Source organism: Mastigoproctus giganteus, chromosome 4, assembly GCF_048544385.1.
Source record: "Mastigoproctus giganteus isolate SK-2022 chromosome 4, ASM4854438v1, whole genome shotgun sequence".
NCBI lineage: Eukaryota > Metazoa > Arthropoda > Arachnida > Uropygi > Thelyphonidae > Mastigoproctus > Mastigoproctus giganteus.
The window spans coordinates 112,634,242-112,650,526 of NC_143578.1; the positions used below are offsets into that span (position 1 = coordinate 112,634,242).

Below are 16,285 nucleotides of genomic sequence, written 5' to 3' on the forward strand. Positions count from 1 at the left end.
CCATAAGCTTGCTTGATAATTTTTTTTTTTGCCGATATAGTTGGGGAAGGATATGTGGTTGTTTTCCATGAAGATTAATTACTATATTTAATAACCCTCTTATACCACATGAAATTAATAATATAGTTTATTAAGCTTATAGCCCAAACTGCTATACATTTAAGGTGATGTTTCAGGCATCTTACCAATACCCATTATCAAATCATACTGTTAGGGGCAGAAAAATAGATGGGGCTACAATTTTTTTTTATTACAGTGAAACTTCCCTTTAACGGACAGCCATCGGGAACGAAAATGTGTCCGTTAGAGAGAAGTGTCCACTAACAAGAAGTCTGAGGGAGAAAAAAAAAAAAAAAAAAAAGAAAGAAAGAAAAATAGTTAAACGTTTAATGTAAAATTAAATTAAATTATATACAGATTTTGCACATTATTTTTGTAAATAATATACATACCATTGTGCTATGCATATTATGACTTTATCTTAAACATACAGTAATCACTTATTTTCTTCTGCACCTTCTTCCGGCTGATAATTTTGTTTTCAACATTTGTTTGGAGTGAAGAAACCATCGAAAGTCCTTCAGTATCTTCTTAAGCGGCGAAAAACATTTTTAAACGATTGATTTGTATGAGCGCTTCTTTCATTTTCATCGGTGGTTCGTCGTTAATATGTTCTTCGACAGAATGACCTCCTTCTGTTTCTTCATCCTCATGAGGAACTTCTTGAAAAATATCGATGATAATGTCGTTGATATCTATAGCACCATCCTCTGTAGTGAGGTTCGAGTCTATACCTTTGTAGCCAGGGTCACTTTGTAGCTGAAGTATTGTACATTATCAATAGATGTTGAAGTTCTTGTTCTTCTTCTTCTTGGTGCTCCACATTGCTGTTCACAACTTCAATTTTTGCATTTGAGAAGCCAGACTTTACAAAACAGTTCACGACAGTTTGTTTTCTAATTGCGTTTACTGAAGAGGAAATCCATTGAATCGCATCTAGGATACTGATTTTCTTTGCAAGGTCACTCGCACATGTTATATCATTCATGTTTGCAATTAGATGTCTTAAAACAGGTTTTCTGTAGTGAAGTTTAAAATTTTTTTATCCCTTGATCCAAGGGCTGACACTCAGGAGATGTGTTTGATGGCAGAAAAATGATTTGAATGTTGGACAATTCAATGTGCGGGTGAGATGCAGCATTATCCATGAAAATAATTTTTCTGTTTTGATGAATCATGTTTTGGTTAAAGTGACTTATCCATTCGCTCATGATATCTCTTGTCATCCACGCTTTTTTATTAGACTTCCAGTCAACATTCAAAAGATTCAACTTTATGCCCTTGAAACAACGAGGATTTTGTGGTTTTCGTATAACAAGAGGTTGTTCAAAGTCTCCCAGCATATTTGTACACAATAGTACAGTCAAGCATTCCTTAGAAATTTTTCTGCCCTGGCACTTTTCGTTTTTTAGACTCATTGTTTTTTCAGGAAGAGCTTTAAAAAACAAACCTGTGATATCGTCACAGTTGTAAATATCCTTAGCTACAAAATCACGACATAAATCTTCCAATTTGATGGTCCACTCTGTTACAATCCCAGTATCAACAGATCCACCTTCACCACTTATGGTTTTCCAAGAAATTTTATGCCGAGTTTTGAACTTGTCTAGCCATCCCACAGACGCTTTGAACTCATGTACTCCCACAGATTTCGTAACCTCCAAAGCCTTTTCCCCAATAATAGGCCCATTAATGGGAATTTTTTTTAGCACATGCGCGACAAAACCACTCGTATGTAGCATTGTCAATTTGAAGTCCAACAGTTTTCGGGAATGATTTTTGAACCTGACCATTTCCGTGTTGCCGAAATTATTTGAGCAGTTCATTTTTTTTCCCTTTAGGATGTCGCTTACCTGCGTCTTCCCGATTTTGAATTTTGCAGCGAGATTGCGAACACTATTTTTTTGCCGATCATACGCATTAATGAGTTCGACTTTATCTTTTAAAGTTAAATGTTTACGAGAAGACATTGTGCACTTCACACGACACTGAACAAAACTGAAAACTGAAATTCAAAAGACGAAAGGTCGACCATATTCCGCACCCCTGCATACACTGAATTCATCAGAAGTTTTACACATGCCTTAAAATTCTTGAAAAAGGGTTTAGAACCGGGACGTAAACCTTGATAAAATTCAGAGAATCGGAAATAGAAAATAAACACACGATTGAGGCAATACGTGGAAGAAACGTTCCTAGAAAAAGGGCTGTGAGCTCGCCCGCTGTCCGTTATGGGGAGATCAAATTAAGTGCTAATCTGAACGAAACAGTGCAGATTGCCTGTCCTCGTCCGTTACAGCGAATGTCCACTAGACAGAAGCTGCAAACACGTTAAAACCAATGTTTGAAAATGTCCGTTGTAGAGAGATGTCCGTTAACGGGAGGTGTCCCTTAGGAGAAGTTTCACTGTATTTATTTTTTTTTTTTAATATCTGTTTTCCATTGTAACCAAAACATAAATTTGACCTTAAATACTCTAGACTTATATATGCATCCGCATATATATATATATATATATATATATATATATATATATATTAAGTACAAATATAAATTTCTGCATCTGGAGACCAGGTGTTTTCAGAACTGAAGCCTTTCTAGGTAAGGTCATCATTTTGTTCCCTTCTCCATTCTGGTTGCCTTTCTCTGAACCCATTCCATCAGATCTATATCCAGGGCCGGATTTACATATAAGCTAAACAAGCTACAGCTTAGGGCCTTGCTCTACCTTAAAATATCCTTTTTTAATGTTATCACAGGTGAGAGAGAAGGGCCTCATACATGTTATAGCTTAGGGCCACAACAAGTTTAAATCCAGCCCTGTCTATATCATTCTTAATGTGATGCCTCCAGACCTGTATATAATACTCTGGATGTGGCCTTGTAGAAATGGATAATCACCTTCTTATTCTTACTAGCAAAGTTTCTGTATATTATTGACAAAACAACATAAGCTGTCCTGGCAGCACATCTGCACTGCTCAGAGAATTTCATATCTGACTGCACAGTTATCCCCAAGTTTTTTTCATTTTCCACTATCCTGAGTGTAGTACCACACAGTTGATAAGTTACTCTGAGATTACTGCAACCTATGTGCATTACCTTGCATTTGTCAGTGTTAAACTTCAACTGCCATTTTTCAGCCCGTCGACCTAATTTTTCTAAATCTTATTGCAGTAGCATGCCGTCATTACAGTTGTTAACCACCCTGCCAACTTTGCATCATTGCAAACTTTGACATTAAGCCTGATATACCTTCATCAATATCATTAATAAATATTGAACAGCATGGACCCAGCACTGGACCCTGGGGTACTCCACTGATAACATTAGTTTTTAAGTTAAATCTTTCTGAGAACTTTTAAATGATATTGGGCAACATAGTTTTCAATCTTATTGTTGTACATTGCACATTTTATGAGTGTCAGTTGTACAACAGTTTGTGTAAGTCATCTGAGATGAGCAGTCAATTTATAATCTTAGTTTTGTTGAGCTTTTTAAATCCATGTTGTTTTTTGTAATCTTCATTTTTTTTTTTTAACAGTCAAGAGCATTATTGGCCAGGTTTTTTCAATTTGAATACAGTACATGGAGATAAACCTCACTAGATCATCTGACTGTAAACTAGTGCTATAAATTTTGTATGATTTCACCAGTTTCATTTCACTAAAATATGCAGTTTTTAAAATAAAGTTATACTATAAACATTGCACTGAAACAAATGCCCACATTTTTTTTTTTCTTGGATACCACTGCAGGTATGCCATTTTAATCTTTATTACTTACTTTGAGTTGTTAAGTAGAGGCCGCCGTAGCCTAGTGGTCAGACGCGCTGGTGCATAAGTACACGTGCCTTGAGTTACCGGGGTTCAAGCCTGTGACTGCTGAATATGGTGCTGTTTCTTGTATTCTGTGTATCTTGTAAACTCCTCCGTTTGGTCGTCCTGGAGTATAAACAGAAAATTTATTATTTATTTACTTGCATTTATTTTCTGCATATTCACCATTACTTTATATACATTTTTACTTGCACCATCCCCACAAAAGTTACTGTCAGCCTCCAAGAACTACTTCTTGACTTTTGTAGTGATGAAATATTCCTCGTGGAGGCCAATCTTCATAGTTCTAAAAAGGTGGCCTGTTGGTACAAGGTTGCAACTGTACTCAGGATGTGGCTGAATAGTTCACCCGAATTCAGCAGTGGTCTTCTTTATCGCGATACTGCTGTTGGGCGTGGAATGTATCAAACTGAAGGAGAAATCTTCTTTTCTTCTCTGATCTCACTCTTGCAATGTGTCATTGGGTTCAATGTCTCTACATGCGACCAGAATTAATCATGGGGCACCTCCGTAGCCAGGTGGGCAGGAGCAGCAGTGCGTAGCACACACTTCTTGATTAGACCGGGGTTCGAGCCTGTGCCCACCAAATACGGAGGATCCACCGCATATCCCCGGAGCAATATGGCCTTAGTTGCTAATGCTCCTAAAATCCAAATAACAAACAATTAGTCATGTGTCCCTGTTCTAGGAAACCAACAAAAGTAACCTCTATCTCGTCCCAAGAACTGGAACACAATTTTTCCATGTGATGGCCGAGTCTTGAATTTCTTCCATACTGGTGTATCCTTATGTTGCCACTCTTTGACTGCAGCATTGACCCTTGTTCATAATGATGTATCCAGGTCTCATTTTGCTCCAGAAGATCAGCACAAATATGCACTACACCCCGATATATACAGATGGGGCCAAACCCAAGAGATATGTTGGTGCAGTTGCAGTTTTTCCCACCATTGCTGTAGCTAAGAAACCTCCAGCTCAAAGTTGCAGTGTAGCTTTACTCTGCAACATTGTGCAATTTAATAGCTTTAAACTTTACATGATGAATAATCACAGACCCCACTATCATTTTTATAGGGACTCAATTAGAGCAATTCAAACTATACACAGGAAGAAAAGGAATGACAGCCCATTATTCAGAGAGGGGAATAATATTCCCATCAGATTCCTCTTCTGATGGGAATATTATTATTTTTAAAACCTTTTCTCTTTTTATGGTCCCCCCCCCATGCTGCATGAGGTGTACTGGTACCAAGTTCACGGGGCAGTTGGTTGTGTCCAGTTACTATTGTTACTGTTAGTCAAGGCCCTCTGTTACTATTCTACAGTTATTCAGGATCATGGCTTCTGGAGTTCCATGTAAGTCTTCTCTGGGAGGGCTATTGTTGCTAGGTTCTTATGGAGGCTCTTTGGCACCATGCTCATGGTTGACACGATGATCAGGATGGTCATTACTTGTTCTATATGCCACATATCTTGACTTCCTGCCTTAGGTCTGAGTACTTCTTGATCTTTTCCTTGTATGTTTTCTGGAGGTTGCTGGTGGTGGGCACTGCTGTGTCAATCAAGTAAGTAGCCATTTCCTTCTTTTCAATGACGGCTATGTCTGTTGTGCAAGATTGTCTTGTCCATTATGATGGCATGGTCCCAGTATAGTCTGTGATTAGAGGTCTCTATTACAGCCCGGGGCTAGTACTTTGTAATCTGGTAAACTTCCTTTGATCATCTGGTGTTTTTGTGCTAGCTTCTGATGTGTTATTTTGACCACCTGGTCGTGCCTGCAAGTGTATTCTGTCTGGGTGATCACAGTGCATCCTGCAGTGATGTGCTAGTTTGTTTCCAGGGCTAGGTGACATCATCTGTTACCCCTGGGTCCTCTGGCATGTATTTCCTGTTGTCTGGTGTTGATTACGTGGTCTTGAGGAAGCACCTTCTGTTTGTGAGCCAAGCATTGGAAGCTATCTATCTGTGTAGTCTTGGTGAAGGTCATTGTGGTGTCTTCCACAGAGTGTCTTTGTTTCTTCTGTCTCTGAGTGTGGTCCCCTTGTTGAGGTTGAGTATTATGTGCCATTTGTCTATCTTTATTATGGCTTTATAGATTGGTGCTGTGTTTTCCTGGAAATAATCCTGCAGGTTTTTAATGTGGTCTTGGCACCTCTTCAACTCATTATCCTTGTTGATCTCATAATCTCCTCCAGCTTAGTGTTGGTACAATCTATGATCACTAAGGAGTACATTAGTGGTGGGAGTGCATAAGTGTTTATTACTGTGACTATGTTCCTGCCATTCAGGTTTGATTTTAGCAGGCTTCTCAGTCTCTGATAGTATTTCTCAGTGAGGCAGGCCTTGATCTCCTTGTGTTCTAACTACATCATCCCCCCAATAATTGTATGACCTCTTCACTGCTCTTCATCTGGTAGTGTCATCCGACTGGATGTCCTTGATGCATGGTGCAATTCATGGTTCTTGCAACTGTCTAGGCCAGTGTTTCTTAACCTTTTTTTAATTATCACCCCAAAATCGCTTTTTTAGACAGTTTTTTTTTTCCCTAATCGCTCCCCATGAAATTTTAAACAAGACAGTACTTTATACATACTCTTTTTACTCTGAGCTTGATGCTTCTTAGCTAAAAATTCAATGTTTGGAATGAAGTTAGTAAGTTTAATTCTAATGTCTCCTCTTGAACATATATCGATTCTGTTTCTTTCCTTTGTTAATATTTTATTTACTGTACTGAAACCACTTTCAACCATATAAAACGTTGGAAAACAAAAGTGCTTTGGCCATTTCAGACCACAGCGTTGGATAAAGAAGTTTAGTTCTTTTTGATCCCCACAACTCAGTCATTCCACCTTTTTTGAATTTATATATGCATTCTTTGTTACATTTTAATTCAATGAGTTCTTGAGTTCTCCCCACAACTCAGTCATTCCACCTTTTTTGAATTTATATATGCATACTTTGTTACATTTTAATTCAATGAGTTCTTCAGTTTCTTCACTAGCAGACCCAATATCACTCCAATTGGATCTAACATCCATGTCTTCATTTCAAAAGAAAATAAATCTGAAAATCAATTTTTCATTTCACCTTTTAAAGAACACAAATGATCTGAATAATTCTTAAGATCATTCTTGGTGAGAGATTCAATGATTTCAGCTAACTCTTGCATACCACAAAATTGTTTTCTCATTAGATTGCTTTCGAATATTTCCAGTTTTTTGGTGAAGGCTTTTAATACACGCTTGCAGTCTATCACTGTAATTAATTTCTGTTGAAGTTGAAGTGATACTTCTTTAAGTTTTCGAAAAACCCAAGCCATATAGTATAAGTTGTTTTTGTTTGCTGATCTCCTTTGCTAAATCTGTTTCCTTTGCTATATAAAAAACTAATTGTAGTCAAAAAGGTTTACAAATCTTGTTAGACAGTTTCCTTTAGAAAGCCATCTGACTTCTGCATGTAAAAGAAGCCTCACATACTGCTCTTCATTATCAACACGAAATTTTCTGAAAAGCTGATTATATTTGCTATGTGACTTTTTTTTATTGATATTTTAATAAATATATATACGGAGAGATTGATAAAGAACTGAACTAATATTTTTTGCAACCAGAAGATGGTGCACAATGCAGTGTATTGCAAGAACTTTTGGACATACTGTACTTCCTTTAGGTGGCCTATAAAACCTTTGTCTTGCAACTGTGGAAGTAGCACTGTCAGTGGAACAGGATACCAACTTTTCCAATGGTACTTGTTTTTCATTAAACCATGTTTTTACATGGATGTAAAAATGGATGCTCCAGTACAGTCAGTTTCTGTAGATTTTACAAACAACATCTCTTCTTGCAATTTACAATGATCATTGAAATAATGAACATATGCCATTAGACTGGCCTTATTGTCAGTAACTGTGGATTCATCAATGTGAATAGAAAATGTTCTTGTTTTTAGTTTGCCAATTAGCTGCTCTTAAATGTTAACTGACATCCCATTAATTCATCTTCAAATTGAATTGTTGCTCAATGGCAATGCTTTTAAAATACTGGAAGGATTTTGATGCATCACTGTTGAAATTAGTCTTAATGTAGGTCATATAACAGTCTCAGCAACTGTATGAGCACTACCAGTTTTTGCAATGATTTCTGAAAATTTTATAAGACGCAATCATTCTATCATCATTTGTTTGCATGTGTTCTTCTTAAATAAGGGAGTAACAGTGTTACTTTGCTCAAAAGTCTGTTTTAGATTTTTAAAATATTGAATATATTTACCAACTTTATCAGAATGTTTCCTTTTAAGTGCTCTAAAAGTCTTGATGGTTTCATGGCCTCATTTGAAAAAGAATTATTGATAAAACGCATAGGCTGTCTTGAGTTGAATGACCTTTCAATAAAACCATAATCTAGATATTCGTCCAGATACTGGCGACACTTTTTCTTTCCAGCACTTGACATGATTGATGATGGGTTGAATAACTACAAATAACTACAAAATGCACTATTTTTATTTAACTCTCAGAGCCCAGATCACTCACAGAAGCACTGTGGATCAAGAATAAGCAACTTCCACAGGGAAACAATAAATCAATACTAATTGTTGGTTAAAAAGTAGAAACAGTAGACTGAAACATTTCCTCTTACCATCCATGCCTCGTATATGGACCAATGAAACAAAAGAATAAATAAATAAACTATGCCCACCATGCTGCTACCAAGATCGCAGCTGTCATAAAGGTGCAAATGGCAAGGATTCTGGAGACATTACCTCTGAAAGCACTTAGGCATTTAATGCCCATGAAAAGCAAAGGTGGTTGAATTAAATCATGCCCATTATCAAAATTTCCTTTTATCAAATTTTCTCACTCACTCCTAATATAATATAATATACTGTACCTGTGTGTCTCGGGGGGAAAGAAAACCCAATGAGAGAAATTAAATATTAAGGAATAAGATGTTGCCTGGTAGGGTTGAACTTGAGGGCCACAAAACCATTGTAATACCCCATGATCCCCCCCAAACCAATTTTCACCCCCTTGCGGATGATATTGCCCCCGTTCAGAATCTATGCCAAACTGTATCTTGATATCAGTGCTTAACTCTTCACTGCTCTGGACTATCTGTTGTTGTTGATTCTTTGTTGTGGCATATAGTTTAGTGTCATCCATGCACATCAGGTGAGAGAGGATGTGCAGATTCTTCCTCCCTTCTTTTAGAGTATATCTGTACTTGCTGTTATTGAGCATGGTGGGCTGAGTGCTAGACAGAACCATAGTAGGCTCAGGGCATTTCCCTGGAAGATTCCTCTTCTGATGGGTATTGGTGCAATCCTGTTGAGCACCTACCGCCAAATATGATTTCAGTTCTTCAGCCACTTGATCAAGCATTTTAAGAAAAAAGAAAAACTACCGAAGAATGCTACTAAACAAAATTGTGCTATGTCTTGAAAGAAAAATTCAGTTCGAAATTGATATCCTGCAGGCAACATATTTATGCATTTAAGAATGGGGTGAAGTTGATTAAAAAGTGATCGGCAACTGCTTTACTTTGTCACATTGAATGAAGTTTGGCATGCTTCTACCTCTATTAATTTCGAAGAACAGTCCGATGATTGGGAAGAAATTTTTTCATCATGTACACCATCACCTAAACTCAAGCTTCAAAATTACGTAGAAGTGGATGCATACATCAATTTTTCAGGATATGCACGAATGAAGAGGAACTTATTGCAGTGGGGCCAGGTGGAGGAATCTACTGTGGTTGAAGAAGTTTCAGTGGAATATGCTCGTCAAGGATTAGAACTTGTACTTTTTTTTTTTTTTTTCCAAGTGCAGCCTAACTGCAAAAGTGAAATAACTGCTATCATGCCCCTTATCAATTCTGTTATAAAACATGCTCTACCATTGAAATAGCATGTTTTTACAGATTATTTTAAAGTATGAAACAATTCTCTTGTTAGGTCTCAATAGGTATCTAGCCTATGTAGTGAAATTTACAATAATAATTTTCTTGTTTTACTACTGAAATAAGATTATACTATATTTTATTAGTAGAATTACATTAATTGTTCAAGCCTTTACCTGTTTTGTTGCTGATTTTATGAACGATTGGTATAACGACCGTTTTTCTCATTCTCTTGAGGGGTCGTTATATACAGCTTCGTCTGTATAAGGGGTGGTTATTAAATGATGAAATTGCATGTGCAGCCACTACAAACCAGTGTTTGAATGGCATAAAAGATTTTTAGAAAGAAGAGAGAGAGAATGTGGAAGATGATAAAGATAACTAGGCCATCCATGAAAACTGATGGAGATGTGGACTGGTTAATGATGATGATTAGAAGTGTTTGTCATTTAATCATTTAAATGGTGCATCAGAACTTAATATGGACAAAGAAATGGTTACACAGATTTTAACTGAAAATTTAGGCATGAGAAAAGTGTGTGCCAAAATTTTTGAATCAGAATCAAAACGCGAGAAGACTCCAAGTTTAAGATGTTTTGAAAAAAATTGAAGAAGATCCACACTTTGAATACCGTAATTTCTTGCAATGAAAGTTAGCTGTTCCAGTACAACACAGGCAGTGGAAGACAAAACAGTTTCCCCAGACCGAAAAAAAAGCAAGAATGTTGAAATCAAAAATGAAAACCCCACTTCTTGTTTTCTTTGATATTAAAGGAATGTTTCTGGGTGAATATGTCCCGTCAAATCAGATTGTTTGTGGTCAAACATGCTCCATGAATTTGAAGAAAGAGACCTGAATTGTGGAAGGATAGTTGGATGCTTCATCAAGACAGTGCTTCAGCACACAATGTGCCCTCTGTTTGCCAGTTTCTGGCGAAAAAAAAACAAATCCTGAGTGTGAACGTGCACCCTACTCGCCAGACTTATCCCTCTTCTGACTTTTACTCTTCCCTAAATTGAAAAGTTTACTTAAGGGAACAACCCATTTTCAGTCCATTGAAGTCATTCAGTAAAAAGTGACTGAGGTGTTAAAAGGGCTTACTCAGGATCACTAATGTTTCTGTGCTTAGAAGAAATGTTTGGAATGGTGTGTGCATTTTGAAGTTATAACTTGTCAAGTATGAATTTCTATATTTATTTTATTGCAGTAGTTTCATTATTTAATAGCTATACCTCGTAAAGAAATATCTGAAATCCTGATTTCAGATATTTCTTTCAATAGTTTCCTATCAAAAGTTTAACTGGTATCTACTCTGGCTAAACAGCCAGAGTAGATACTGGATAAACTATTGATAGGTCACACTTATCTAACTCCTCTGTACCTACTTAAATCCATTGACTTGCCAGAATGCCCAACCTGCAATACATATTCTTTATCTAATTTTCCATAGCAAGTATGCCTCTCATGTTATCATGACCATTAGCTTATGTGTTCCATATAGCCAAAAGTAGTTTACTTACTTCGAATGGATATGCTTCTATAATGCACTTTAAGTTTTAGCTACAAGTATGCAAAATCGTACCTTGTGCCATTAAGCCCATACAAGTAAGCATTCTCTGCCCTTGATCTGGTATTAGCATAAGTAGAACTTACTTAATATACAGTTTTCTATAACTCAGATTGTCCAGAATTGCTTTTGATGATCAGTGCTATCCCCCTTTCACATTCAGTTTTTAATGTGCCCTTCAGAATCAGATTATCCACTCATTTTCCATCATCACTGTAGTGCAAGGATAGCCTGATACTGGCATGTCTTTTGAACTAACCTCCTAATTGTGTTTTTATGTTGACTGTCATGCCCCATAAATGTTCTTCAAACATTGGTGAATCTCAATGAGTGCAATATTATCTACATTCAGCAAATTCGTAACACACTCCCTATTTTCAGACGACCATAGCCCTGTTACTTAGTGTGCAGTGTTTTTACTTGCAGGATATTGGTCATAAGGTTTAAATTTTCACCAGATATCATTACATTTTGTGTGTGCAGTACCACACATGAACTGGTAAAAAAAAATAAAAATAAATAAAAAATGCATTAGTTTTGGAGCAGCTGTTGTCAATTGTGTTACATCTTCTGGTGGTACTAACATAATTAGTTGTTCATATTTTTATTTATTACTTATTTTCTTTAAAAAAACTGGAGTTGATTTTAATACTTTTTTTTTTATAATGATCTGCCATCTGAGCAGCGCAATAAAACTAAAACTAAAATTGTATTAAAATGTGTGCAAGCTTAAAAAAACGAAGTCTTGACATCATATCACACTTTTGTAACTTTGAAAAAATGTAAAATTAATGTATTGTTTAGTAAATTTTATATTCCAAAACAATCCTTGGGGGGGGGGGGGAGAAACATCCTTTTGCTTGGAAGCCTAGAAACAGACCTGGGACAAAATAGGAAGAAACATCCTTTTGCTTGGAAGCCTAGAAACAGACCTGGGACAAAATATGAATTCCAATTATAATAAAACTAAACTAATACAATATAAAATGAAAATGTAAATTGTTTAATAAATAAATGCTCCATGTTCATTTAGCTGACCACATTAGAGGTAAATTGACATAAGCATAGGGAGATCAAAATTGAGAGTAGGAGTGTGCTATAGGCCTAATGACTTTGATGAGTATAATAAGAAACTGTACAGGGAAATAGAGGGGGCCAGTAAATCAGAGAGCCTTATAAAGGGGGATTTTAATTTCACAGATATTGACTGGAATTTGGGGGCTGGTCACTCACACACTAGCAAGGCTTTTGTGGATTTATTGGATGATTGTTTTCTACATCAGCATGTTCGGGAGGCAACTAGAAGGAGCAATACTCTTGATCTGATTATCAGTAGTGATTCTTCATGCATTAAGAATGTGCAGGTAAATGAACCACTAGGTGGCAGTGATCACAGTGTGCTGAAGTGGGATTTACTCAAAGAGGTAACTACCATTAGGGGTAAAGGGAAGGGTTATTGCTTTCGTAAAGGCGACTACGATGGACTGAGACAGTATTTAAATTCTATACAGTGGGACCAACTGATGTTGTTACCAACAGCAAATTCAAAATGGGAAGCATACAAAGAATTTATCTTGGAAGCCACCAGACTTTACATACCAACTAAGAAATATTGTTCAAGGTTTAGGCCAAAATGGATGTCAGATGAACTAATGAGACATATCGCAGAGAAGAAAAATGCATGAGATACATACAAATTAATGGGTGACATGGAAGCCTAAGATAGATATAAGCTGGTCTGTAGCCAAGTCACAAAGGAGATTAGGCAGGCAAAGGCAGATTATGAGAAATCCTTGGCAAAGGATGCAAAGAAAAACAGAAAAGAGTTCTTTACCTATGTAAACTCAATAAGGAAAGGAATGAATCAAATTGGTCCACTGGATGTTGATGGTTCAACAGTTGAGGATCCTGCTCAGGTGGCTAACAAACTAAATTGAGTATTTAGCATCTACATTCACACATGAGGAGTTATTCAGGAAGGGGAATGCCATAGGTGAAGTAAACACTGGCAGTGATCTAGATGATTTTGTAATAACTAAGAGGAAAGTGGAGGAGAAATTGTTGATGATAAACATAAAAAAGGCACCTGGAGTGGATGGGATTTATCCAGTTATATTAAAGGAGGCAGAAAAGGAAGTAAGCAAACCCTTAGCCATAATTATGAGAGTTTCTTTATACTCAGGGAAGGTACCCATGCCGCCTCCGTAGCCAGGTGGGAAGGAGCAGCAGTGCGTAGCACACACTTCTTGGTTAGACCGGGGTTCGAGCCCGTCACCACCAAATACGGAGGATGTGGAAAGGTCAGGGAATGACCACCGCATATTCCCGGAACAATATGGCCTTAGTTGCTAATGCTCGTAAAAACCAAACAACAACAACAAGGAACCCATAGACTGGAGATGTGCAAATGTAACCCCAATTCACAAAGGAGGATCAAAGGCTGACACAAGTAATTATAGACCTGTGAGTTTAACTTCTGTTCCAGGAAAATTAATCGAGGCACTGGTTAAAGAAGCACTGAAGGATCATCTAGACAAGACTTCGGTTATAGCTCAGACACAGTATGTTTTTGTTAAGGGAAAGTCTTGCCTGACCAATTTGATTGGATACTATGATGTAGTAACAAAAGAACTGGATGCAGGGAATAACTTTGATATTATATATTTGGATATTAGAAAGGCTTTTGATACTGTTGCACATGGAAGACTGCTGCACAAATTGGAGCAGTGTGGCATTGGAGGCAAATTGCTGCTATGGATAAAGGGATGGTTGAGTGGCAGAAGACAGAGAGTGGTTATCAATGGACACTGTTCAACGTGGACTAATGTTATTAGTGGAGTTCCTCAGGGTTCAGTGTTGGGTCCATTGTTGTTTTCTGTATTTATAAATGATATTGATGATGGTATATCAAGCTTAATGTCCAAGTTTGCAGACGATACAAAGGTTGGCAGGGTTGTTAAGGACACTACTGATGCTATGCTGCTGCAACAGGATCTGGAAAGGTTGAGCAGATGGGCTGAGAGGTGGCAAATGAAGTTTAACATTGACAAATGTAAAGTACTGTATATGGGGAAACAGTAACCCCAGAGCAACGTATCAGCACTGTGGTACTACACTGACATGGTAGAGAATGAAGAGGACCTGGGGGTAATTGTGCAGGCAGATATGAAGTTCTCTGAGCAATGCAGATGAGCTGCAAGAGTAGCTCATGGTGTCGTGTCAATTTTTCTAGCAGGGATAAGGAGGTGATTATTCCCTTGTATAAGGCAATGGTCAGGCCACACATTGAGTACTGTATACAGGTCTGGAGGCCTCATTTCAAGAGGTATATAAGGCCTTGAATAGTTTGAGCATGCTCGATGCCGATGGGATTCTTCCTCTTGCTCAGAATAATCACCTGAGAGGGAATAAATTCAAATTGAGGAAAGACAGATGTAGAACAGATGTGCGGAAATTTGCCTTTAGCCAGCAGGTAGTTGGTTGGTGGAACAGACTTCCATCCCTTGTTGTGGAAGTTGATAGCCTAAACAAATTTAAGGCTCAGCTGGACAGGTATTTCGAATGAACTGAGGGGTGAAATGGGAGTAGGTTTTTTTTTTTTTTTTTTGGCTGATGCTGAATAAGCTTGCTTTCTTGCATCATATGCCTGTGCTAATGCTAAATTCATTATTACTTTTACTGTAGTTTTATATTTTCATTTTAAAACCTCTACTTTTTTGTTTTATTTGTAGTAAAAAAAAAAAAAAAAAAAAAATTGTTGAACAATAAATAACAAATAACATAAAAAACAAAAACAAAAGGCTTATGTCTAATTTACAACGTGGTCATTGGAACAGAACTCTGTCGTAAGTTGATGAGCGACTGTTTATATATATATATATGCATTTGAATTTTGCCCTTTTAAAAAAAAATTTAAAACTGCAATACAGTTTAAATTGTATACTTATTGGTATTATTAGATTGGTTCTGGTACAGAGTTCTGTACCAAAACCAATCTAATAATGCTGATTAGTATACAAGTTTTGGTACAGCAAGTTATTGCAGATGTTCTGAGCAATGAAAATAATCATTGCTCAGAACATTTGATCTCTATATCATTGTTTCTCAATTCTCAGCCTATGACACTTTTATTGCCATATAGCACAATATCAATTCCCATATATTGCCTCTATATCACTGCACCATAAAGACATATATCACTGCACCATAAAGACATATATCACTTGAAATAATACAAGTAAAGACAATGTATAGTGCAGCTTATATATATCACTGTGAACCCCTGACCATATGATTAAAGTATTTGGAGGGCTGACTAGAAAATTAAAAGTACATGAAGTAAATATATATACAACAGGTTACATTGTTGATTTAAGTGAAAAAAATGGGGTCTGAGAATGTATAATTGTTCATGCTGTGACACAGTGGCTCTTGAGAGAGGTTTTGAAATGATTATTAGAATAAAGACAAACTGAAAAAATGAAATAATTTTATAGGAAAGCTTCAAAAAGTCTCTCAGAGAAATCTGTAAAGTAAGTGAATTAACTATAGCTTCTATTTTTTATGAGCCTTATGTCCAGTTTACTATAAGGTTTGATATATTATTAGAAATGAAATTAAAAATAAAGTTCTGAAAGTTAAAATTGAGAAAATTAAAAAACTTGGAATTCCTCTGCAAAAGTATACACTTTTCTCTGAAAGTTCCACGGTGTTAAAAATAAATAAAAATTATAATGATAAATAAATAAAAGAACAAAGAGTGCAAATGGCACTTTTGGGAATTGCGTTTCAGTTGGTCCAAAGTCAGAATGAGAACAAAGTTATATTTGAGAGAGAAGTTCAGGTCTCATGATGCTCCTTTTCAGTGCATAATTTTGGAAATTATATATGATTTAGCTCTCATACTTGTGAGAATTCAGCA

At 36.6% G+C, this 16,285-nt stretch overlaps 1 protein-coding gene across 3 annotated transcripts in view; it reads left to right on the forward strand.

The window, feature by feature from the left end:
- Nucleotides 1-16,285, forward strand: part of Tnpo (transportin 1) — a 563,147-nt gene that overhangs the window by 480,025 nt on the left and 66,837 nt on the right. The window lies entirely within an intron of this gene.